The sequence below is a fragment of the Helianthus annuus genome, chromosome 3 (genome assembly GCF_002127325.2).
Source record: "Helianthus annuus cultivar XRQ/B chromosome 3, HanXRQr2.0-SUNRISE, whole genome shotgun sequence".
NCBI lineage: Eukaryota > Viridiplantae > Streptophyta > Magnoliopsida > Asterales > Asteraceae > Helianthus > Helianthus annuus.
The window spans coordinates 80,439,943-80,467,878 of record NC_035435.2 but is presented as its reverse complement, the minus strand read 5'-3'; the positions used below and the strand labels follow the sequence as shown (position 1 = coordinate 80,467,878).

The 27,936-nt window shown below is 37.8% G+C and overlaps 1 pseudogene; it reads right to left on the bottom strand.

The window, feature by feature from the left end:
* Positions 1-43: 43 nt before the first annotated feature.
* LOC110931446 lies at positions 44-27,183 on the bottom strand (annotated as a pseudogene).
* Positions 27,184-27,936: the final 753 nt, after the last annotated feature.

Here is a 27,936-nt window from a genome sequence, read left to right as displayed (position 1 = left end):
ATATATATAAATTAAATGATTTAAGTGGGGCCCACCCCCACCACTACCCAACCATCCTCCTCCTTCTTCTCCACACCACCATCACCCACTTAGCCTCATCCTCCACCCAACGTACACTTGCAAACACTTCAAATTCCAAATTAACAAACATTATCAAGCTAAAATCACCAAACATTTACAATCTAACAAACATCAATAACAACAACAATTGCAATTTCATAATTTAACGAAATGATTACCGAAATTTTGGTCAATGACTTTGACAAAAGGAGCGAGGCAGTTGGTGGTGCGGAAGGCGTTGCTGATGATGGCCTCTGAATGGTTGTAAAGCTCGGCATTGACACCGACAAAATAAGTCGGAATGTCTCCTTTCCCAGGTGCAGCGATCAACATCTTCTTGGCTCCTGCCTCAATGCGCTTCCCAACCCCTTCTTTGTCCACGAACACTCCTGTGCCTTTAATCACCAAATCAATCCCCAATTCCCTACACTCATTATCAACATTTCAATTCCATTCCATCAATGTTTTTATAACCGAACATGCTAAATACATAAAAATGTAAATCACACCCCCATGGAAGGTTGGAGGGGTTACGGTTAGAGACGACTTTGATATCTTGCCATCAACGGAAATGTCGTTGTCACTGGCAGGTTTGACTTCCGCGTCAAAGATGCCGAGGGTGGATTCGTACTTCAGAAGGTGGGAAACTTGTTTCATACCTCTGGTGTCGTTGATGGCAATCACATCAAGAGTAGAATCCTTCTGTTCGTGCCAACACCTCAAGAAGTTCCTTCCAATACAACTGAACCCACTGATGGCAATCTTCAGCTTTGCTTCAACTGGTCCCTTAGTACCTTTGGTTAAATTATGAAATTACAATTGTTGTTATTATTGATGTTTGTTAGATTGTAAATGTTTGGTGATTTTAGCTTGATAATGTTTGTTAATTTGGAATCTGAAGTGCCTCTGTGACCATCAAACAAATACCAAATTAATGAAATATTGTGTTTCATACTTGGGATTTGTAAAAATATGTGTATCGTTTGCACATATCAGTTCTTGTTGATTTCGAGCTTTAAATCGCTTTCTAGAAGGTTATACGCGCACTGATGCGTAAATATAACTAGTTTAATGCAACGAACACTCCGAAATAGTGAAATATGCTTAACACACCTTAAATAACCTTTACATAACTTAGAAATAAGTTTTGGAGGGTTTGGTGTGGCGAAATCAAGTTTATTCGCTTACAGGGACTAATTTAGACAAACTACGAAAGTATGCCGATTTATACTGTAACGAACATTCCGGAACTTTATCATAAGTTAAATATGCCCTAAATATCCTTTACATAGCTTAGATATAGGCTTTGAGGTGTTTGGTGTGCAAAAATAAACTTTCTTGATCAATAGGGGCTAAAAACGTCAAAAAGTGCATAAGTTTGCATTTTCACGCATATCTTACATTCTGAATATATCCGGACATCCAAAAATTTATGTAATCATTAAAATATTTTATTTTAGTGATTGGCATGATAAAAATCCATTCGTCGCGTAATTTGGATCGTTTTTCGCGTTCGATCGTGTTTCGTCGTAATTAACCAAACAACGCAATCGTACGACCAAACAAACCGACATCCGAGACATTTTTGAGCATATATCATGTTCCCTATACTTTAACTTCATTTTAGAGCCTTGAAATGGGGTTAACGGGGTTTAAACGCATCGAAAACGGCTTAAAAGTGTTGCAGGGACCATTTCAGCCATTTTGGCAAAGTTTCTGGAGCTGGCACATGGTGGTGCTGCGCCACCACCATGAGGCTTTGCTGTGGCGCGACTCCACGGCCTCATCTGGGCAGAAACTCAATTTCAGCCACTGCAGGTCCATTTTCAGCATTTATCTTGAAGTTTAAGGGCTATTTTGTAACATTTGCAATACCATTTGATGGTTTTGGGGCACCCCTAGTTTTCCAAAACCTTGTGCCCACTTGGACGGTCCAGATTGGTGCTCATTTATCGAGGAACGATCTTAACGGTTGTGCAAAAACTATAAATACCCCCACCCTCTTGCTTCAAAACCCACACTTGATTCTGAAATTTCTCTAAGTTGATGTGTTTATCACTTCATACGTGAGAATATTTGGAATCAAACTTCCGTTCTTGGACCTTTTGTAAGTATTCTTTCGTTCTTTTGCGCGTTTTTAGCGTGAAAGTCAAACTTTGTTTGACTTTCCGCATTGACCAGTTTATGGTCAACACGAAGTTCGTTTGAACTTTGCAACGCGAGCGTAATCACGATGGTTATAGTCCCAAGTGACTATACCTACTGATTACCATGTTGATTAGGTGTAATGACGAGTCGTTGTTTCGGCCAAAATGCGTGTTCATGCGTATTTTGTAACCAAACTACTTTTGAGTATCAAAACCGTTTGTTTTGATATCCAACTTGTTTTCAAACCTTGTTAAACATGTTTTAAACATGTTTAGCTCGTCACTTTTAGATTAGTGCTTATGTAGAGTCGTAAGTCAAGCGGTCTAAACAACCGCTTAGACTTTCGAACTAGACCCGTTTGGTCGATCATTAGGATCCGACCAAACATGTTTTGTAACCATAGTTGTATAGGGAATGACTTTCCGAGGTTATACCTTATGGTCCCTTCGTTTAAGTAGTTATATGATAGGTAGTTTATATGCTTTAGGAAAATGACCAAAATGCCCTTTTTATGCATAATTGATGTTTAAGCATATGTAACCCAAACTTTTGTCACTGAATCGATTATGCAACATAATTAAACATGTTTAGGCATATAATACTTGTCATAGGACTAGTTAGGCATTCTGAACGCGATTTACGCGAACGACGCGTTAAAGTAGCATAAGCTACCTAAACGGGTCGTAAGCACTTAGGTTAGGTTTCATTTTAGTATGTAGGCTTTGTTAAATCATATCATATGAGTTCCAATACTCATTTGGTTTACGAAACCTCATACTATCTGATCTTCCAATTTAGGTCCGTTTATTTACATAGTTACCTATATTAGGTGCCGTTTGATTTCCGTGACCCCTCTAGCATTGCTTGGTAGTTATTCAAGACTTCTAAGCATCCTCAGTTGAGTACATAGTCCCCTCTTTTACTGTTTTCAACTTTTTTGGGGTGGAACACATGTGCCTACTTGTTACTTTCATGCTTTCCATGTTTTCATATCATATACTTGCTATGTTCATTAGTACACTATTAGTACATGATTTCATTATGTTTTGCTATGTATGTTCACTTAATATGCTAGCTCATTGTTTTACGTTTTGAACTGTTCGAACCATTTGTAACCATTTGATGTATGTGAACCATTGGTAATCATTTGATATATGTGAACCATTTGTAACCATTTGATTGATGTGAACCATTTGTAACCATTTGATTGATGTGAACCATTTGTAACCATTTGATAGATGTGTACCCTTTGTAACTGTTTGAACCATTGGGTTAGGGAAGTGATTAGGTAACAGGGCGGGTGTAATGTGTTAAAAGCATGGTGGATACGCCGCTGGTACTTCCTATATATAAGTGCTTTTAACACATTATATATCTTGCGTTATCTAGATCACTTGGGTAAACAATTTTGAAACGATGTCACACAATGTTGTTTTCTGAATAACATAAACCATACGAGTTTTATTAACGAGTTTCTACGAGATATTTTACAATTTGATTTCATAAAACAAATGTTTTGGAGTTAAGAATCATGGCTACGAGATTTTATAAATTATATTCAACTTGATTTGAGTTGGTTAATTATGTCGCAATACTATACTGTTCAAAACAAGGTTTTTAAATAAGTATTGCAACATGTAAAACGAGCCATGAATCTGACACTCATATAAAACCTATGTACTCGCTGGCATTTTTATGCTGGCGTATTTTCATATGTGTTTCAGGTACCATAGTTGATGATGTTTGATGATAATTTTTGTGTACGCTCACATAGGAATGGACGAGGCCTTAGTGACTTAATAACAATGGAAGTCTATTTGTTCATGTTTTGTTTCTAATTCCAATGTAATGTAATACATTTAATTTAATAAAACAAAACTGTTTAATCCATGGTTGTGAAACAATGATTCTGTTACAACACTCCCCGACGTTTTCGCCACGTTTTGTTGTTTTACGTGGTCGGGGTGTGACAGAAAAGTTGGTACCATAGCCAATGGTTATAGGGAATTAGGTTATTAGTAATGCTTTGACCTAGTCTATAACCTTCTTAGGACCCTAACACAAGTTATCTTGTGTTTAGTTTTAAAATGATCCCACCACTTATCCTTAAGTGACAACCACAATAAGAACATAAATTTTGAATCCGCCTTGAAAACCAATCATTTGTTCTAGGATGATTGATTACTAGGTTTTGAACCCTCTAAGTTTTCAAAATGTCGTCAAAGTTTGGTCTAAATAATGTGAACACGTGCAAACTGGAAGGGTGGGTGCCTGTACCCTGGGTCTTCTGTCAAAGGCTAGAATGTTCGTACAAATACGCAGTATCGGACCAGTCACTCTTACCTGGGAACTCTTGGGGTGGGTGTCCACTTATAGGCGAGCATGTCTTCGCGATACATTATATTGACCCATTTACTATGATTAGTCACCGTCTCATTTGTTTGCCTTTGGTAACAAACAAATGGTCACAATCTTCATGCGTTGTCATTCTCTTTTGACTATCTTCCGCTTGTTTCCTCCTATGCCTTCCATTATCTTCAAGATGCCTCTTCATCGCAACAACACTCAAATGTCCAAACCAGGTGCTACAATTATGTAGCGAATAGGCGTCGTACTCCAGAGGACCATTGATTTAGCTATCACCATGACTCGCCTCAGGGATGAAGCCGTATAAGGGAACTGCTCCTTGGTACAATCAATGTCACCGTCATCATCCGAATCAAATACCCTGTTTCAAATGTACCCACGGTGGACGATGGGGACATTTGGTTAACATGTGCCGCTTTGCAATCCAAAGCAAAGCTGTTACAAATCCTGCTACTGCTCAACCTTCAAATTCTGCTTCATATGTCGTCTTGGCATATCTAGCGCTTCAACCTCATGAACTTTCTACCTTGTGTATCGACTTAAGCACGCATAGTGCGAGGTGTCGAAACACATCTCGTTACACAAATTCCGAAATCCATATAGGATCTTTCTATCCTCATAATTAGATCCTTGTGGATGGGTATCGTACATCGGAGCCCTTAATTGAATTCTTTGTATAATTCAATACGTACATTACGATTCAATAAGGACAAAGCCGAATCCCTATTAAGATTTTCCTATCTTCATAGAAAGATCCTTGAAAATGATTAAAGTGCCAAATGAAATCCACGGATTGGATTCCTGGTGTGCTTTAAATATCCATGTCCAAAGATAACAAATTAAAGGTCAAGTTAAACAATTATGTGATTATGTGCATATGTGTTCCCTTTTTATGTTTTTGTGTAATCCAAAATTTTCTTATCCAAATCCTCGTAGAATCTTCCATATCTTCGTATAAGGGATTCATAGTAGGATATCCAAAGGTACTATCTTAAATCCTTAATGGGCTTCTACGTAATAGTTAAGACCCTTGGATTATAAAGTACTATTCCATAATTAGACCCCTTGAGTGGTCTAGTTAAACAGATTGATCCAAAAATCTAGTTAGGAATATCATGTTATAATATAGCTGAAAAGACTCCTTGGTAGTCTAATTAAAAAGATCATTTGTCGATCTAATTAAAAGGACCTTATGATAGTCTAGTCACACTCATCGCAGGTTTGATTTTCTTCCCCTTCACATTACAAAACAAACTGTGCGGACTGTGCAAGGAATTACGTAATTATGGATGCATACATAATTATGGAATTCAGAGCACAGAAACCACAGCAAGTTTTGTCATGTGTCTAGAGTTGACTCAGTTCATTTCCGTTTCTGAAGAATACCCATTGAGGAAAATGACTCATTCCGTTCATTTTCGTTTCTGAAGAATATTCATCGAGGGAAATGAATATCCCTGATTTTTTCCTTCATTTCTGTTTCCGAAGAATACCCATCGAAGAAAATGACTCATTCCGTTTATTTTCGTTTCTGAAGAATATCCATCAAAGGAAATGAATATTCTTGATTATTCGTTCATTTTCGTTTCTGAAGAATACCCATTGAGGAAAATGACTCATTCCGTTCATTTTCGTTTCTGAAGAATATCCATCGAGGGAAATGAATATTCTTGATTTTTCATTCATTTTCATTTCTGAAGAATACCCATTGAGGAAAATGACTCATTCCGTTCATTTTCGTTTCTGAAGAATATCCATCGAGGGAAATGAATATTCTTGATTATTTGTTCATTTTCGTTTATGAAGAATACCCATTGAGGAAAATGACTCATTCCGTTCATTTTCGTTTCTGAAGAATATCCGTCGAGGGAAATGAATATTCTTGATTATTCGTTCATTTTCGTTTCTGAAGAATACCCATTGAAGAAAATGACTCATTCCGTTCATTTTCGTTTCTGAAGAATATCCATCGAAGGAAATGAATATCCTTGATTTTTCTTTCATTTTTTTAAAGATTGTCCGTTGAGAGAAATGACAGGATTATATTCTACGCAAATAGATAAACACCCTGGATTCCATGAAAGGCAATTTTTAACACAGGGTCACAGACAGACTCCTACGAATAAATTTCGGGACGAAATTTCCTAAAGTAGGGGAGACTGTGACACATGTGCCTCTGCGACCATTAAACAAATACCAAATTAATGAAATATTGTGTTTCACACTTGGGATTTGTAAAAATATGTGTATCGTTTGCACATATCAGTTCTTGTTCGATTTCGAGCTTTAAATTGCTTTCTGGAAGGTTATACGCGCACTAGCGTAAATATAACCAGTTTAATGCAAGGAACACTCCGAAATAGTGAAATAGGCTTAAAATACCTTAAATAACCTTTACATAACTTAGAAGTAAGTTTTGGAGGGTTTGGCGTGGCGAAATCAAGTTTATTCGCTTACAGGGACTAATTTCGACAAAGTGTGAAAGTATGCCGATTTGTACTGTAACGAACATTCCGGAACTTGATCATAAGTTAAATATGCCCTAAATATCCTTTACATATCTTAGAAATAGGCTTTGAGGTGTTTGGTGTGCAAAAATAAACTTTCTTGATCAATAGGGACTAAAAACGTCAAAAAGTGCATAAGTTTGCATTTTCGCGCATATCTAATGTTCTGAATATATCCAGACATCCGAAAATTTATGTAATCATTAAAATATTTTATTTTAGTCATTGGCTTGATAAAAATCCATTCGTCGCGTAATTTGGATCGTTTTTCGCGTTCGTTCGTGTTTCGTCGTAATTAACCGAACAACGAAATCGTACGACCAAACGAACCGACATCCGAGACATTTTTGAGCATATTTCATGTTCCCTATACTTTAACTTCATTTTAGAGCCTTGAAATGGGGTTAACGGGGTTTAAACGCATCGAAAACGGCTTAAAAGTGTTGCAGGGACCATTTCTGCCATTTTGGCAAAGTTTCTAGAGCTGGCACATGGTGGCGCTGCGCCACCACCATGAGGCTTTGCCGTGGCACGATTCCGCAGCCTCATCTGGGCAGAAACTCAATTTCTGCCATTGCAGGTCCATTTTCAGCATTTATCTTGAAGTTTAGGGGCTATTTTGTAACATTTGCAATACCATTTGATGGTTTTGGGGCACCCCTAGTTTTCCAAAACCTTGTGCCCACTTGGACGGTCCAGATTGATGCTCGTTTATCGAGGAACGATCTTAACGGTTGTGCAAAAACTATAAATACCCCCACCCTCTTGCTTCAAAACCCACACTTGATTCTGAAATTTCTCTAAGTTGATGTGTTTATCATTTCATACCTGAGAATATTTGGAATCAAACTTCCGTTCATGGACCTTTTGTAAGTATTCTTTTGTTCTTTTGCGCGTTTTTAGCGTGAAAGTCAAACTTTGTTTGACTTTCCGCATTGACCAGTTTATGGTCAACACGAAGTTCGTTTGAACTTCGCAACGTGAGCGTAATCACTGTGACAACCCTCACCAAACCAGGTATCCGTACGAATTAATTAGTATTTAATTACTGCTCAATTACTGTGCTTGCTTACAGTGGTAAATAAACTTCTACATGATTTCTGAAATATGCATAACCATGCCTTCTACTCTATTTGCTGTTACTCTATTATTTACATACAGAACTTTAGTGACAACCTTGATGCACAAAAGCACAGTAGCACAATGAACGGATAACCCACTTAACACGCTGATATAGCCAGCACCAGGCAGACACTGCCTCTAAGGCCTGTATGAGCCAGAGATAGTTTACTACACTAGTAGAGAGTGTAGGGATAAGAGGGTTGTAGAACTGCGTCACTAGGTGATAATTATAGTGACCGGATGTGCCTAAAACGTACTTAAAGTACAAAATTCAGCACTTTAAATAAAAATTCAGCATTAAGCTAACTAATAAAGTGCCAAAACATGAGGAAAATATTACTAGACACTTTCCAAAGTGTCGGGAATAAATCGTGTCACAAAAAATAATAATAACGACACTTTAAAGCTTTGTTAAGCACTTTAACGGATCACTATCCAACCGAACAACCGGACTTTATCCGGAACATAAAAATATTGTCATTAACATTATTTTTCCTTGTTTAAGCTTGTTAGGGTCCCCGAATACCCTAACACCCGTTATAACTTACAATACACTAGTAACTAAATTAACCTCCTAACTAACTAACTAATGCTTAACCGGCTAGTTGGAATCGAACCAAACCCCCTCCCTTGTAACCGAATTCGCCCCCCCCCCCTATAGGAGACACCATCTTAAAACTTTGATTAAAATAATCCATGTTTCTAAGATCTAGATGCCATAAAATCCTTTGGATAATTAGAAAGGGAATTGTCTATAAGAACAAGTATTAGTCCATCCATCACTTTCATCCACTTAACAAAAAAATTCACTTCTTCTCTCCCTCCTTGCTCCATTCGGCTGAAACCTTAGCACCATCCACAACCACCTTTCAATTTCATACAAGCTATTTCAAGCATATACAAGTGTGAAGGATCACGGATAAGGAAGCTCGGTGCACTCGGATTGCAAAGGACCTCACTACATTGCTTTTAACCGCCTATTTTTCGACTGGTTTCTTCCCTAGCCTCGAGCTAGTAGTAAGTGACTCTAAACGCCTTCTTGATCTATTCTAAAGTGGTTAATATGAACCTTGCCGGTTAAAAATCATGAACATACAAGATTACATATTAAAAGTTTACAAAAATGATAAACATGTTGGATAAAAGCAATAGAGTTGTGTAAAACTTGTAAGACTTGTTTTATTGTGATTATTTAGTGTTGATCTATGCTAGTAGTAGCTCGGATCGTCGTCTAACCCGGCTAAGTCATGTCCATGAAACATGACCTAGAATATGTTAAAAATATGAAAGAGGTTAAATGATGAACACTACTACATATCAAACATGAACTTGTGTAAAGACAATCTTTCTTATGAAATAGACTTGTAAACTAGTAGATCTACGGATCTACAAGTGGTATTTTCAAAGGACCAAGCGTCAAAAGAAATCATATTTTCTAAACCGGGTTTTACATGAACAAGAGTGATTTTTGTAAACACACAAGTGTGTAGACACTTGTGTAACACAAAGTTTTGACAAAAGAACTATTTTTGTGAATGTTGACAAGAAGTTGTGGAAATTTATTTTCTTTAAAAACGAGACTCTCAAGAAACCGAGTTGATTTATACAAAGATCCACTAAAAGTAATGGAAAGTTACTACATATTTTGGATAAACCACAAGTTCATGTATTATTGCGATTTATATCTATTTTGACTAGTTTGATGGTTTGAATATTGTTTATTGTTGATTGAGAAAATTGTTGATTTGAATTTTAAAAGAAAATGATACGCTTGAAAGCGTGGCCACCTCCAGTAACAGGGGAAACTCTGGCGAAATTTTTCCAAAAATCTAACACTTGTAAATATTTTTATCACAAGTGTTATCACTATATTTTTAACTTGTTTTCCCGAATAACTTTCTCCACGATTTTTATTACAAAACTTTTAAGTGTCGGAGGTGGGATTTTCACAAAATAAACTTGCTAAAATATATATATTTAGAATATATATTTTCATAATAACACTTGCGTAAATTTTTGTGATTATTTTGCAAACTATCTAAATATTATTTTTAGAGTAAAAATAATATTACCGAATGTTAACAACTCCAAAATAATACGAACGCCTTCACAGTAAATATTAAGTTACAACGGTATTATTAATACCACCCGATCTTTAAACATAACTAACGCATTTTTAGAAAATACTCATAAGTGTGTATTTTGACGAGTGTTATTTTGGGGAAAAATTATATGGAATAAATATAATATTTTTGGGAAAAATATTTATATTTTGGAAGTAGAGTATTTTAGAGAAATGAAATAAAGTATAATATTTTTGGGAAAGATATTTATATTTTGGAGATAGAATATTTTGGACAAAAGAATTAGAGTATATTTATTAAGTGGGATTTAATAATAAAGTCTTGGAATTGTATAAACGCACATGTATTAAAACCCCCATCCTTGGGAAGGAATATATTTACCAAATAATTCCGAAGTGTAATTACGAAATAGTTGCCTAACTATTTCCCAAAGACATTAACCCTTAAGCTAAGGCACGGCCGTCCGTCTAATAGAAGTTAGTACGTGTAGGTCGTCGCACAGCAGGTTGACTGGGAGATACTTTTTAGAGACGCACTTCGGTGAGTTCATGTCCCCCTTTTCTCTTTACTGTTTTCAGTTTTCTAAACTGCGGGGGTGAAATACATGTTACTATGATTACAAGTACTTTTTACATGGTATGGATAGCGTAAGGAGGGTTATTACCTAGATCATGTGAATGGGTAGGCTATTATCGTAAGACCATTAATCCTTGTATAAGGACCGAGAAGCATGAGTGATAGATCTCTCGGGTGTTGCGAGCCCCACACATGAGCCAGCGTGTGGCTGCATGTGGTGACTATGTCGTTCCGCCGGAAGGACCGGTATGAAATACGCGTTACAGGTTTGAGTGCTTCCTAGGCCATTTCACTTATTAATGTATTAGCTACACATTAATTGATCTCTTTTTCCTTATTGCTACATACCAGGAACTTTCATACATACATACATTTTACAAAGGTTTATATCAACTCACATACACATGAACTCGCTCAACTTTATGTTGACTTTTCAAACTACATGTATTTCAGGAAACTAATGGATCTGGCACGGTATGCATATATATTTCAAGCTGCGTTTGAATAAAGAAGTCATCCCGGGTTTAGAAGGTGTAACCTCTTCCTGGACGGGTTACATAACTCTAAATCTAGTATTGTTTAAAGTCTTTTGCTGAGTTTATGAACTCATTTAAATCAAGTCAAGGGTTGTAACTTATTTTGTGGTTGTGGTTTTAAGACAAGTATAAAATGGGATTTTTCTAAACTTTATTAATGAATGAATATCTCATGTTTTTAATCATATAGAATTGTTATGATTTGTTGCAATGGTATTAAGAAGTCACACCAAATAACCCACGCTTCCGCAAAGCCATGGTGTGACAGCTTGGTATCAGAGCTCTGATCATAGCGAACTAGGATTCTTTCTAGAGTCTAGACTATGATCACTAGGGCTCTCACGAAAAATATTTTTACATTGCATACCACTTAAGTCCAGATCCAAAACGTTTTTACAAACAAATGTTGAGCACATTTTATTTATTATTTATAGGCTCAGTCTGGGAGGCTGAGGCTCGGTCTGGGAGGCCGAGGCTCGGTCTGGGAAACCGAGGTAGATGTCTAGTGGGACTAGGAAGAGCAGTCTGGGAGGCTGGGAGGATAGTGGGACTAGGAAGAGCAGTCTGGGAGGCTGGGAGGCTAGTGGGACTAGGAAGAGCAGTTTGGGAGGCTGGGAGGCTAGTGGGACTAGGAAGAGCAGTCTGGGAGGCTGGGAGGCTAGTGGGACTAGGAAGATCAGTCTGGGAGGCTGGGAGGCTAGTGGGACTAGGAGAACTATTTGATTTCGTATTGGTGACTAATATGTTTATTTGACTATGTGATTGATTATTTGTGCATATGCGTGTTTGTATTACAGACGACCTGCCTTCATCCAGCCTTGGAGAGTCGGACACCACAGACCCCATGCCCATAGTATGAGATGGCATAGTCTCATCAGAGCACGAGGTGTATACCTCAGATACTACCAGCACGGACAATGATGATTTCCAGCCATTTGCGCTGCCCAATGACGTGGCTGAGCCCGCTGATGGCCCTATCACTAGGGAGTTGCCGCTCGCGGTGATCCCTGCCCCTGTACCCCTTGCCGCTTACCCTATTGTTGATATGCCCTTGACGTAATCGCTGACGACAACGTCGACTTGTTTGATGAGGACCCACTCGAGGATGACTTGGAGGGTGAGGCCCTTATTGCTGCTGGTGATCTCCTACTTCTCGCTGATGCTCCTGCGGAGGAGGCACCCATCCACTCACCGACCCCGACTCCTTTGAGTCCGTGACATCTGCACCTTCACATGCGCAGGGAGTGCAACATCATTCGCACGACACGGACCCTGATATGGCATCATCCGCTGCACCTGCCCCTGCCCCTAGCTTTGAGTATGGTCATGACGTTGATGACGATTCGGATCCTGTTTTCTCACCGGGCTTTGATCCCGATCATGACATTGAGTTTATTCACTTAGATCAGCCCATGAGGGACCCTGTTGACCCCATGTTTGCTGATCCCGCAGATTTTTGAGATGATGTTTGACGATCCGGAGCCTGCAGTGGCCCCGAGCCAGTAGTTGCTCCAGACCCCGTATTCGAGCATGACCTTATTCATGCTGATGTACCCGTTGTTGATCCTTTGATTGATGATGTACCTATCGATGATCATCCTATTGTTGCTCCACTATTGGAGGATGAGCATGCTGTTGATGCTCATGTTGATGCCCCTCACATTGCTGATATTCCCGCTGAGCCTGTTGTTGTCGCCCCTCTTCCTGACCTTGTGCCCGTGCAGTTCGATCATGCACCTTTTTGGTCATCGACACGCGCACACCCGAAGTGAGTGGATAGACGATGCTAATGGTCACCCACCTTTCGAGTTTCCTGTGACGCCCCCTTGTGACTCCTGTTTCAGCCCCTGTTTCAGTTCCTATGGAAGCACCTTTGTTCCCACACTCACCACTGATACTCACCACACCGTTACATGACCCGGAGCCTGCACTCGAGCCAGCTGCTACACCATTTGGGTCAGCTTGATGTTGCGCCTGCTGAACCTACACCTTTACGTGATCACGATCCTGTTCTTTTTTGGTCTGCCATACATTGCACCCCTTATATCTACCTGCATCGGCCAATCTCCTCATTTGTGAGATCTTCATTTTTACACCCGCAACCGCTGACATTGCTTCTTTCCCCTATGAAGACCAACGTCCATTGCGCCAAGATGCCTATAGCTTCCTTTCAGAATATAACCGCACCTCGGGGAGGTACTTCAGGTCAGCACCCGCATAACGATTCATCTGCTACAACAGCATATTCCCAACTGCACAGGTCGCACCATTTGCTACATTCACCTCTACAACGTCGGACGAGCCATCTCGATGATTCCTATTGTACACTGTGCTGAAGTTAGACCCTTACATTATAAAGGCCACACACGAGATGAGTTGCTCCTGTAACATCAACTACAATTAAGGATATGAGTCACAGAATGTTGGAGCTTGAGCTGACACCACAATTGGCAACTTCAATTGCGAAACATTACATAACCGAAAACATGACTTGAGTGTCTACATCACAAGACCACATATTGTCAGAAAAGTTTATGCAAAATACCACGTTCTCCAGCCTGTCTATCACCAGCATGCTTTGATCCGCCGCATACATCAAGACTCCTTTGTGCTCTTGACCTTTGTTCTTTCACCATTCCCGGGATTCTGATGTTCATTTCTAAGCTATCGAGCGGCAGAGCAAATAATTACTTCAACGTATATACAAGCTCGAGGAGGGACTCACGCACGTTAACAGTATACTTTTCTTTCCTCCTCCACCTCAATCACCAGTATAGTTGATTTCTGGATTAAGCGGGTTGCATTACGCTTGGGAAAAGACGCTAATGATAAGCGGGGATTGCGGAGACTTTTGAGGATCACTCCTGACCACGTAATTGTGATGCACTGATATACTTGTTGGACAAGGGTATGGTGACCCTGTGTCCCTTCTGATGTGATGCATTTTGGTAAGACACAGTGATTGTGGCCGGAGGATAATGAAAGCCCGATCATCTTTAAACATGCGACAATACTTATGACTAATGATTGACGAAAAATATCGTCGCTATGCTCTCACTAAGCACGTTGATGATCTACATATTTGTGCTATAACTATAATACCACATGTTTACTTGCTACGTTCCTATTTGCAAGTTGTGCTATAACTGTGATGATATGTGATTAATTGTTAAACAACTACGTATTTACGTAAATGTATTATACCTCTGAGGTCTTATTCGTTAAATAGGGACTTGTATGCTCGTGTCCTTACTAAGACTCGACCTAACCGACTCTCTTCTAGGAAGATGTCGACTCGAGGGAACACCGATACCAACAACCCTCTGTCGACGACAGAGGCGGAATTTCAAGAACGCCTCTTACAGTTCATCGCACAGTATGAGGCCTTTCGCTCCGAGCGCAGCGGAGGTACCTCCGGAAATAAACCACCCAACGGCTGCACCTACAAGCAGTTCTTGGGCTGCCAGCCCCTACATTTTGACGGCACTAGGGGTGCCGTAGCCTTCATGCGCTGGATTGAGAAGACGGATTCTGATTTGCGTGCGAGCAAATGCGCCTCAGAGGATTAGGTCACGTACATTTCCGGGCTGTTCCGGGATGGGGCTCTGTCATGGTGGAAACTCCAGGTTCAGACGATGGGCGAGGCTGCTGCATATGCCTTATCATGGGACGAACTGAAAGAGCTAATGCATAAAAAGTACTGCTCAAGAACAGAATGCCAGAAGGTGGAAACTGAGTTCTGGAACTTGAAGATGGAAGGTCCAAAAATAGCTGAGTACGTGGAGAAGTTCCAAGTTCTGTCGCGTATTGTTCCATACATGGTAGATCCAGAGTTTAAGAAGATTGAGCGTTTCATTTAGGGATTGGAACCTCAAATCATGAGCATGGTGACGACATCAAAGCCTGCAACGATCACTGAGGCCATCAATCTAAATGTGGCCTTGACTGAAGAGGCAATCAGGATGAACAATTTTTCAACCTCTGAGGAGAAGAAGGAGACTCATGTAGAGTCATTTTGGGATAACAATAGAAAGTTAGCAAATTTCAAACAGGGTACCCAAATGAGTAGCGACAACAAGGCCAAAAAGAGAAAAGAGTACATGGGTAAACTACCTAAATGCGACAGGTGCCGACGCCATCATACTGGGCGATGTAAAAATGGGAAGTGTGACAACTGTGGCAAAGTGGGACACAACAGGGAAACGTGTTGGCATGAGACGAAGCGTGGAAAGAAAGGAAAAGGAAAAGATAAGGGATGTTACAACTGCGGGGATATGAGGCACTATAGAAAAGATTGCCCAAGGGAGATTAAACAAAATTGTGGGAAAGATGTCTAACACCGGGCTAGGGAAGCACGCCAGGAATCCAAGCATGGATATCGGTACGTCCCATATTACTCAATGCTATGCATTTGCGCTACTTGATACTGCTGTAAATTTTAGCTTTGTACCTCTAGAGTAAGAGTATACTTAGCTTAGTAGCAAGTAAGATAAATAACCCGCACACGATAGTACTAGTTAACGGGAAGCTAGTGGAAGCCAGCGAAGTAGGTGGAATTGGCAAGAGAGAACTTGGAGAGCGTAGGTTTACGCTAGATCTATTGCCAGTTGAGTTGGGAAGCTGCAACGTGGTAACTGGGATGGGTTAGTTGCCAAGCGATCGAACAAAGATTGATGTTCGCAACCAAATGACGAACAAAGAAACGATCGGGACTCAGAAGCAGGATACACCTCCACAGATCACGAATTGTTTGAAGGCACGAAAGATGTTGTAGGAAGGATATGTGTTCTCCGGCTCATGTCGGGGACAAGGGAGCCAAAGAAACAAAACTCGAAGATACCCCTGTGATCGGAGAATATCCTGAAGTCTTCCTCGAAGACTAGCCAGAATTATCTCCTCAACGACAAGTTAAATTTCGCATCGATTTAATTCCAGACGCAGCGTCTGCTGTTGATGCACTTTAGCGACATACACCTTCGGAGATGCAGGGATTGCCAGTGTAACCTCAGTGGTTGCTAGAGAAGGAAGATAACAGACCAAGACTCCCTGTTGGGTAACCTCATTTCTGCTCGTCAAAAAGAAGGATGATGATTTTCAAGTAAACGTCAACTACCAGGAGCCGAACGAGCTAACCCACCAGAGTCAGTGACTCTTGCTAAGGATTAACGAACCTCTTACATAACTGGCTATGAGGACCCAACTACTACTACACGACTGATCGACGATCGAACATCGTTAGCAGAGAAATTCAGGGAGTATACCAGGATGAAATTGTGGGACAATGACTGTGCTTAGACATAACCAAAATGGAGCTTCCTACATAGTGTATAAACCAGATCCACAAGGGATGTAGAATCCGGAGAAACTAGAAGCCTTACATCTAGGAACCATATCTGTCAACTCCATCAAACATCATTAACTTGACCAACTTGTCATTGCAGTTAACGAAACCGAAAGTACTTAAATTTTCTTCCGTTGAAGTCTTCACTTTCACTTCTAACAAGTGGAAATTTGCATTTCTACTCCCCTCAAGTAGTTGCATCACGTTGTTTTCCTTCGCTAAGAGCGAACACACGTTTGCTTCGTATATTTGGTCACTTCTTCGTTTTGGTAAGAACGCACCGCTTCATCACTTGAAAACCTATATATAACCCATGCACCATTTGCTACGCATGTGGTTTCATTTCGAATAAACGCTTCATGAATGTTCAGATAATACGTTGTCAAATCTAATTACTAGTTGTGATTCGAATAACCTACATTTTTGTCATTGATGACTCTGTTGTTATCAAGTCAACACACTTTTTTTTGAAACCACCTTCTTTCAAGTAACATGTTTGCTATCATGCCAAGATTTCCTTGTTGATATTTATGTTTATTGTTTGGTTACGTTGAAACTAGGTTCAACTGCTTGAACTTATCCAGTTCACATGTTTGATTTGAGACACCATATGATGTATTGAGAGCATCATATTCTAATACTTTGGCACAGATTCTTTTGTTTCGAGTCGTAGTAGACTTGTTTGGTCTATGACTCCACTAAATCGTTGATAGATTTCGGCACCTTACAGTGATACTTTCTCAGAATTGAAGCTTGCGCTTATCTGACTACTCACTTCGTACACGGATTTAATTGATTATTTGACAACTTGCCCTAAATCCGTTTTGTTTACCACAATTAAAGCACTCTCAACACACTTGCGTGCTGAGTCAAAGGTACATAAATTCATCTCATATCATGGTGTACCTCCTAACGATTCTCTCGTTATCAATCAAATGTCTTGCAGTACTTAGTTTCATCTTCCGGCTTGTTTCGGTACACCTTCATCTGGTCTCAAACTCGGTGAATTTGTTCAATCACCGCTATTATGGAATCATGTCGTTGCGATACCATGTGGTGTCATTACAAACTTGCAGCTTGTGCTAATCATGGTCAACCGTTTCACACCAAACTGCATATCTTTTCGTTTGACCTGCCATTTAAACATTTCTGATGCAACTACAAATCAAGGTAAGTATACACCAGATTCGTTTGTATTCACTCGGCGTAATCTCGCAATTCAAAATTTACAACACACTAAACTTTACCATTCACCTACCCAGGAGTTGACAGATCAATATACCATTTCATTTAAGTTGATAATTTTTGAGTTCATATAGCGGGTGCTATGTTTCGTGAAAACTCGTTTGCACACTGCGATCGATCGTTTGAGAGTCTTCTTAGCCAAGGCTCCTCTTTGTGGAACCCCCCTGCTAGCTGGATTACAATAGGCTATACGTCAAGTACGTTTTGTACTTCTGACATCAACCGCTATGAGCACACACCTTCTTAACCCTAGGGTACGGGTTGTTAAATATTTGTGGACCCACTAAGTGTGAGTAAGGTTTGATTCGGTTTGATGATTATCTACCTCGATGTTATTTATATATATACATGTGTGACGTGACCATAAGGAGTTAAGGTAGTACAAATTTCGGGGACGAAATTTCTTTAACGGGGGGAGAATGTGACAACCCTCACTAAACCAGGTATCCGTACGAATTAATTAGTATTTAGTTACTGCTCAATTACTGTGCTTGCTTACAGCGGTAAATAAACTTCTACATGATTTCTGAAATATGCATAACCATGCCTCATACTCTATTTGCTGTTACTCTATTATTTACATACAGAACTTTAGTGACAACCTTGATGCACAAAAGCACAGTAGCACAATGAACGGATAACCCACTTAACACGCTGATATAGCCAGCACTAGGCAGACACTGCCTCTAAGGCCTGTATGAGCCAGAGATAGTTTACTACACTAGTAGAGAGTATAGGGATAAGAGGGTTGTAGAACTGCGTCACTAGGTGATAATTATAGTGACCGGATGTGCCTAAAACGTACTTTAAGTACAAAATTCAGCACTTTAAATAAAAATTCAGCATTAAGCTAACTAATAAAGTGCCAAAACATGAGGAAAATATTACTAGACACTTTACAAAGTGTCGGGAATAAACCGTGTCACTAAAAATAATAATAACGACACTTTAAAGCTTTGTTAAGCACTTTAACGGATCACTATCCAACCGAACAACCGGACTTTATCCGGAATATAAAAATATTGTCACTAACATTATTTTTCCTTGTTTAAGCTTGCTAGGGTCCCCGAATACCCTAACACCCGTTATAACTTACAATACACTAGTAACTAAATTAACCTCCTAACTAACTAACTAATGCTTAACCGGCTAGTTGGAATCGAACCAAACCCCCTCCCTTGTAACCGAATTCGGCCCCCCCATAGGAGACACCATCTTACAACTTTGATTAAAATAATCCATGTGTCTAAGATCTAGATGACATAAAATCCTTTGGATAATTAGAAAGGGAATTGTCTATAAGAACAAGTATTAGTCCATCCATCACTTTCATCCACTTAACAAAAAAATTCACTTCTTCTCTCCCTCCTTGCTCCATTTGGACGAAACCTTAGCACCATCCACAACCACCTTTCAATTTCATACAAGCTATTTCAAGCATATACAAGTGTGAAGGATCACAGATAAGGAAGCTCGGTGCACTCGGATTGCAAAGGACCTCACTACATTGCTTTTAACCGCCTATTTTTCGACTGGTTTCTTCCCTAGCCTCGAGCTAGTAGTAAGTGACTCTAAACGCCTTCTTGATCTATTCTAAAGTGGTTAATATGAACCTTGCCGGTTAAAAATCATGAACATACAAGATTACATATTAAAAGTTTACAAAAATGATAAACATGTTGGATAAAAGCAATAGAGTTGTGTAAAACTTGTAAGACTTGTTTTATTGTGATTATTTAGTGTTGATCTATGCTAGTAGTAGCTCGGATCGTCGTCTAACCCGGCTAAATCATGTCCATGAAACATGACCTAGAATATGTTAAAAATATGAAAGAGGTTAAATGATGAACACTACTACATATCAAACATGAACTTGTGTAAAGACAATCTTTCTTATGAAATAGACTTGTAAACTAGTAGATCTACGGATCTACAAGTGGTATTTTCAAAGGACCAAGCATCAAAAGAAATCATATTTTCTAAACCGGGTTTTACATGAACAAGAGTGATTTTTGTAAACACACAAGTGTGTAGACACTTGTGTAACACAAAGTTTTGACAAAAGAACTATTTTTGTGAATGTTGACAAGAAGTTGTGGAAATTTATTTTCTTTAAAAACGAGACTCTCAAGAAACCGAGTTGATTTATACAAAGATCCACTAAAAGTAATGGAAAGTTACTACATATTTTGGATAAACCACAAGTTCATGTATTATTGCGATGTATATCTATTTTGACTAGTTTGATGGTTTGAATATTGTTTATTGTTGATTGAGAAAATTGTTGATTTGAATTTTAAAAGAAAATGATACGCTTGAAAGCGTGGCCACCTCCGGTTACAGGGGAAACTCTGGCGAAATTTTTCCAAAAATCTAACACTTGTAAATATTTTTATCACAAGTGTTATGACTATATTTTTAACTTGTTTTCCGGAATAACTTTCGCCATGATTTTTATTACATAACTTTTAAGTGTCGGAGGTGGGATTTTCACAAAATAAACTTGCTAAAATATATATATTTAGAATATATATTTTCATAACAACACTTGCGTAAATTTTTGTGATTATTTTGTAAACTATCTAAATATTATTTTTAGAGTAAAAATAATATTACCAAATGTTAACAACTCCAAAATAATACGAACGCCTTCACAATAAATATTAAGTTACAACGGTATTATTAATACCACCCGATCTTTAAACATAACTCACGCATTTTTAAAAAATACTCATAAGTGTGTATTTTGACGAGTGTTATTTTGGGGAAAAATTATATGGAATAAATATAATATTTTTGGGAAAAATATTTATATTTTGGAAGTAGAGCATTTTAGACAAATGAAATAAAATATAATATTTTTGGGAAAGATATTTATATTTTGGAGATAGAATATTTTGGACAAAAGAATTAGAGTATATTTATTAAGTGGGACTTAATAATAAAGTCTTGGAATTGTATAAACGCACATGTATTAAAACCCCCATCCTTGGGAAGGAATATATTTACCAAATAATTCCGAAGTGTAATTACGAAATAGTTGCCTAACTATTTCCCAAAGACATTAACCCTTAAGCTAAGGCACGACCGTCCGTTTAATAGAAGTTAGTACGTGTAGGTCGTCGCACAGCAGGTTGACTGGGAGATACTTTTTAGAGACGCACTTCGGTGAGTTCATGTCCCCCTTTTCTCTTTACTGTTTTCAGTTTTCTAAACTGCGGGGGTGAAATACATGTTACTATGATTACAAGTACTTTTTACATGGTATGGATAGCGTAAGGAGGGTTATTACCTAGATCATGTGAATGGGTAGGCTATTATCGTAAGACCATTAATCCTTGTATAAGGACCGAGAGGCATGAGTGATAGATCTATCGGGTGTTGCGAGCCCCACACATGAGCCAGCGTGTGGCTGCATGTGGTGACTATGTCGTTCCGCCGGAAGGACCGGTATGAAATACGCGTTACAGGTTTGAGTGCTTCCTAGGCCATTTCACTTATTAATGTATTAGCTACACATTAATTGATCTCTTTTTCCTTATTGCTACATACCAGGAACTTTCATACATACAGGCATTTTACAGAGGTTTATATCAACTCACATACACATGAACTCGCTCAACTTTATGTTGACTTTTCAAACTACATGTATTTCAGGAAACTAATGGATCTGGCACGGTGTGCATATATATTTCAAGCTGTGTTTGAATAAAGAAGTCATCCCGGGTTTAGAAGGTGTAACCTCTTCCTGGACGGGTTACATAACTCTAAATCTAGTATTGTTTAAAGTCTTTTGCTGAGTTTATGAACTCATTTAAATCAAGTCAAGGGTTGTAACTTATTTTGTGGTTGTGGTTTTAAGACAAGTATAAAATGGGATTTTTCTAAAATTTATTAATGAATGAATATCTCATGTTTTTAATCATATAGAATTGTTATGATTTGTTGCAATGGTATTAAGAAGTCACACCAAATAACCCACGCTTCTGCAAAGCCAGGGTGTGACAATCACGATGGTTATAGTCCCAAGTGACTATACCTACTGATTACCACATTGATTAGGTGTAGTGACGAGTCGTAGTTTCGGCCAAAATGCGTGTTCATGCGTATTTTATAACCAAACTACTCTTGAGTATCAAAACCGTTTGTTTTGATATCCAACTTGTTTTCAAACCTTGTTAAACATGTTTTAAACATGTTTAGCTCGTCACTTTTAGATTAGTGCTTATGTAGAGTCGTAAGTCAAGCGGTCTAAACAACCGCTTAGACTTTCGAACTAGACCCGTTTGGTCGATCATTAGGATCCGACCAAACATGTTTTGTAACCATAGTTGTATAGGGAATGACCTTCCGAGGTTATACTTTATGGTCCCTTCGTTTAAGTATTTATATGATAGGTAGTTTATATGCCTTAGGAAAATGACCAAAATGCCCTTTTTATACATAATTGATATTTAAGCATATGTAACCCAAACTTTTATCACTTAATCGATTATGCAACATAATTAAACATGTTTAGGCATATAATACTTGTCATAGGACTAGTTAGGCGTTCTGAACGCGTTTTACGCGAACGACGCGTTAAAGTAGCATAAGCTACCTAAACGGGTTGTAATGGGTCGTAAGCACTTAGGTTAGGTTTCATTTTAGTATGTAGGCTTTGTTAAACCATATCATATGAGTTACAATACTCGTTTGGTTTATGAAATCTCATACTATCCGATCTTCCAATTTAGGTCCGTTTATTTACATAGTTACCTATATTAGGTGTCGTTTGATTTTCGTGATCCCTCTAGCATTGCTTGGTAGTTATTCAAGACTTCTAAGCATCCTCAGGTGAGTACATAGTCCCCTCTTTTACTGTTTTCAACTGTTTTGGGGTGGAACACATGTGCCTACTTGTTACTTTCATGCTTTCCATGTTTTCATATCATATACTTGCTATGTTCATTAGTACACTATTAGTACATGATTTCATTATGTTTTGCTATGTATGTTCACTTAACATGCTAGCCCATTGTTTTACATTTTGAACCGTTCGAAGCATTTGTAACCATTTGATGTATGTGAACCATTGGTAATCATTTGATATATGTGAACCATTTGTAACCATTTGATTGATGTGAACCATTTGTAACCATTTGATTGATGTGAACCATTTGTAACCATTTGATAGATGTGTACCCTTTGTAACTGTTTGAACCATTGGGTTAGGGAAGTGATTAGGTAACATGGCGGGTGTAATGTGTTAAAAGCATGGTGGATATGGTGGGGGTGGGCCCCACTTAAATCATTTAATTTATATATATTTCTTTTAAATAATAAATCAGATTTTTATGTTTAGTAAGGATAATTTACTAATTTCACACCAACTTAACTGACCAAACTAACTGACATTCACTCAGGGGCTATCCGAGTAACAAAATAACAAACCATAGGGAGCATACATGCTATTTCCAAAAGGTGGGGACTAAATCTATACTATATTATAATGCATGAGGGAGGGGTATTTTAAGATACCCAAAAAATAAGAACTTCTTCCCTCTTTATTTATAAAAACACCCCTAAAATGAGGATAACTTGGTCTTTTAAACACTAATTATATTTTAGTCCCTCGTATTATTACACTTAAATCCCTTTATTTTAACAAAATTATGGCTAATTAGTTACACTTATCCCTTCCCACAACAAACTTATAATTATTTTAAATATTCTTGACATATATTATAAACTATAATGTTTTAAAAAATCAAAAGTTACCGTGATTACCTACTCATTTTTGTCGATATTTCGATAGTTGTTTTGGTTAGTATTGTTGTGCGGATTAAAATGTACAAGTAGATGATACATTAGTGTACAAGTGATTAACGCAATGTGTCCTATCACATTTTAAATGCTCAAGACTCTCTACGTTGTTGTTATTAGTATCAGTTTGATAATATTCTAACCTTTTTCACTCCGATTTTCATTTAATTAAGATTGTTCACCAATTTGTTTCGACGACTAGATTAAATTTCGAACATTGCACATACGTTTGATATGAGCTTTGGTCATATTCTGTATGTTTGTGTATTTACTTGGTTGGGTGCACACAGTTAGATGGGTTAGCAGGTAGTAAATTGATATCAAACAAGCTCACTTGTTTTATCTAATTGGTTAGTATTAAAAAACTTTATATAATACCATATTCAATAAAATGGAATTTTAGTTTTCATAAAAAATTATAAAAACGTTTTTAGAAGCATTTTCGTTTTCATAAAACCTTTTTTTTATAAAAAACATTTTTTAGAAGTTTGGTAAATAAGTTTTCTACCAACAAACTTTTAGAAAAAACTCCGTAATCAAAATATAATAAATTTTCAAAAACTAAATACCAGATTCTGTTGCATTATTTTAGGGATTATAAGTACAAAAATACTCTTATAGATAATATTAGTTAGTTGAAAAAAGCTACAGGCTATTCAATTCGTTGGCTTATACGTTCTATATATAGTATAATTCATTATTTTTATCACTTCAAGAAATTTCTTGTTCTTTAAAATTTTTGATTTACATGTATTTCAATTTTTTGTTGTGTATAACTTTGATTTACTCTTCTATGCTCACACCTAACATTCATCTTATTTATTATTCAGTGGTTTTGGAGCTTCAATATTCATCCTTTCAGATCTTTACACAGGTAAGTATGTTTCTAAAACATGATATATTGTTTGATTTTTTTTTTTTGTTTTTATATTATGTTTAACTGTGAACGTCGTTTTTATATTATTTTTAACAGTAACATGATAAAATATATAACTAAAATACTTAACATTTTTTTCAGCTCCCCAAACTACTCTAGCTACTACTAATGTATCAGTTAAAGAGGAGAACAGAGAAGAAACCCATCATCCAAAGGATGTAACAATCAAACAAGAAGAGATACAATAAATTTCAGAGGACGTTGATCTCGATGATGACAAATGGTGGTGTGACAATATAGATGACATCCTTGAAATGTTTAAGCCGTGTGATTACTAAATTGATCTCATCATGATGCAAAGTACTTGACACTTGAGCTTTTAGTTTTTAACTTTTATATTTAAGACTTATATTTCCTTATTCATGTACTACTTTATATAACTTTTATTTATGTTTAAGACTTTTTTTTTTATTCGTGTGTTATTTTATTGCGTCAATGGTTTCTTGAAGTACTTGATAATTTAAATTCTAAATTTAATAATTACTAGACATGTATAATACTTATGACATATATCCACCACAATAATACTAACATAAATATTATACGAATAAGAAAACTACTAGAAACGAGTGCCGTAATGCAAAGTGTCACCCCCGCCGCATCGCGCGGGCACCCTACTAGTGTAAAAAATGTGAAACCACAGGGACCATCCGGGTAATTAATTCAACGACATACCATACTAAGTAGATTTTGTTCATGAGGCAGAAGAGGTGGAACACTCACCCTTATTTGCTTAATGCTTGCATATAGCATTTAGTTTATGCAATGTGCAAACTCTATACATTTACAAACTCTATACACTTATTTTATAAATTTTCTTTTTGTGGATTTTACAGGTTTTGAACCCCTTACGGTCCGTAAGGGACCTTCAGAAATGGAATTTTGGCATTTTTGCCACTTTAGTCCTTGGACTTTATTTCTATTTCCTTTTTGATATAATTGGTCATTCTCTTTCCACAAATCGGAAATAAACGGAGAGTTTGGACACGTGTCCCATTATTATATGATAGAAATTTGCGAGGTGTTACAAGTAAACAAGTCTAATAGTGTCTTATACAGGTGATCTAATGCCAACCCTAGTTGTGGGGGCAATCCCGACAAGTCCTCAGGGAAGACTTTTGGAAAATCCTTCACAATTGGAATATCTTCAAACTTTGTCTCTTCGATCTCCTTCTCAACCACATGCGCCAAGAATGCAAAGTAACCCTTCCGCAGACACTTCCGGACCTTCATACTAGAGATAATTCATACATGTTCCGTCTTTAAACAAATGGCATACCATACTAAGAACATTTTTTTCATGAGGTAGAAGAGATGGAACATTCATCTTTATTTGCTTAATGCTTGCATAGGAATCTATTTAAAATAACATTTAGTTTATGTGATGTGCAAACTCTACACAATTACAAACTCTATACACTTATTTTATAAATTTTCTTCATCACAAGAACACCAACATGGATAATGGCTCTAGTATATGTTGTAGAAATATATCATTTCAAGGACACCATGATGGATAGTAGCTCTAGTATATGTTAATAAATCCACTTTACATCTATCCTTGAATTTCAATAAAATTTTCTTCATATCATCTTATTTTTAAACAGGTAGAGACATATGTTTACAACTTTTCAATAAGCATGATACTGCAACGATAACTTCTCTCTTACCAATATATGATCATCTATATTTCTTCTTTATCAAAAATCAAAGCAATGTACATTGATTACAACTTACAAGTAGCTCGAGCTTGTCTTTTAATTTGATATTGTCTAGTTAATTTCTGAGATTTGGATATTGAAAGGGTATGGTCCTATATGCCCTGTGGGCCGCAACCAAGCCACCGCGGGCATAAGACTATACCCACACTTAATTCAAAAACACTCAACTGGTCTCAACGTTCCACCACAAGCGACTCCCGCGAGCGCGCACTATACCAACACGAAGGAAACATATAATACAAGGTGAAAGAGACCTGCATCCAATCAACGCCCACCGGCTACTATACCATAAGATCCCCATGATGTGTCATCGTGCAGAGGACAAACGTACATGCGACACTGACAGGTAGCCAATCAGTATGCGCTATTTCACCTTCTCTCAACCTCCACTAACAATTGATGGCAAACGAGACAAGTATATCCAGATACCAATGTGTAGTCAATCAATACGTGCGATCGTACTCCAACCTTTGCAACCACTAACTACCATGATAGAGGGGACCTAATGGATATTCCTTGACACCAACACCTCGTCCAATCAGCCTCTCTCCTTCACCATCTATCTGGCTATAAATACCACACTCCTTCAAAAGCTTAAGGATTCTGATCCAACTCTCTTTACTCTGCTCTATACATTGTTCTTTCTCTCTACAAGAACAATGCTTATTCTCACGTCGAGGGTGATTACGAGAAGAACCCCCTCCCACACATCTCCTTCTTGTAACGAGTGTCATGGTGTTTTCTAGTTTTACAAATCACTCTCCTTGGATTTTACCTCATAATGATGAAAAAGGCATGTTTATTGTGAAGAGGAAGAATGGTGATGTGGAATATTATGATAATTCTGCGGTGTTTGAGTCTTGGATTGCGGTAGATCTGAGGGAGCTGAGTAATGCGGGCAATCATGATCAGTGCAAAAATCCAAACTGCAAAATTAGGTTTAATTTCTTCAATAGTCTGCAACAACAGGCTTGGGTTAATTTTAAAGATATAAAATTAGCTCAATCTACAATTGAGGAAGATGAAGATGTAGTGGATCCTACTATAAGGAAGCTATACAAGGTTGTGAGGTGGCCTGCTACTAAACAAACCAACACTTTTCCATTGCTTAAAGAGCTTCCTGATAATAGTTTGAAGGATCTGCAGTTCTGGATATATGACCCTATCATAGAACAAGCGATGATTGTTTGTGAAAATGTTGAGTATAGGTTTTTCGATACAAGAGACCTGATGTGTTTTGGTGAAAACGACATAAATCTCTTGCCAAGAACTCAGATTCAAAGCGATCCTCAATATGAAGTATGTGCAAAGAGCTGGACATGTGCTGTAGCTTAGATCATGGGATTCAAGTTGTGGTCAGGGCAACGTACCAGAGTTGAGACTAAGTTGTTCAGTCCATATGTGGGAAGAAGAGTGCCTATACTCCCTGAGTTACAGAGGAAGCAGAAGAAGCAGTCCAAGAAGCGCAAGTAAAGATGAAGCCGCCA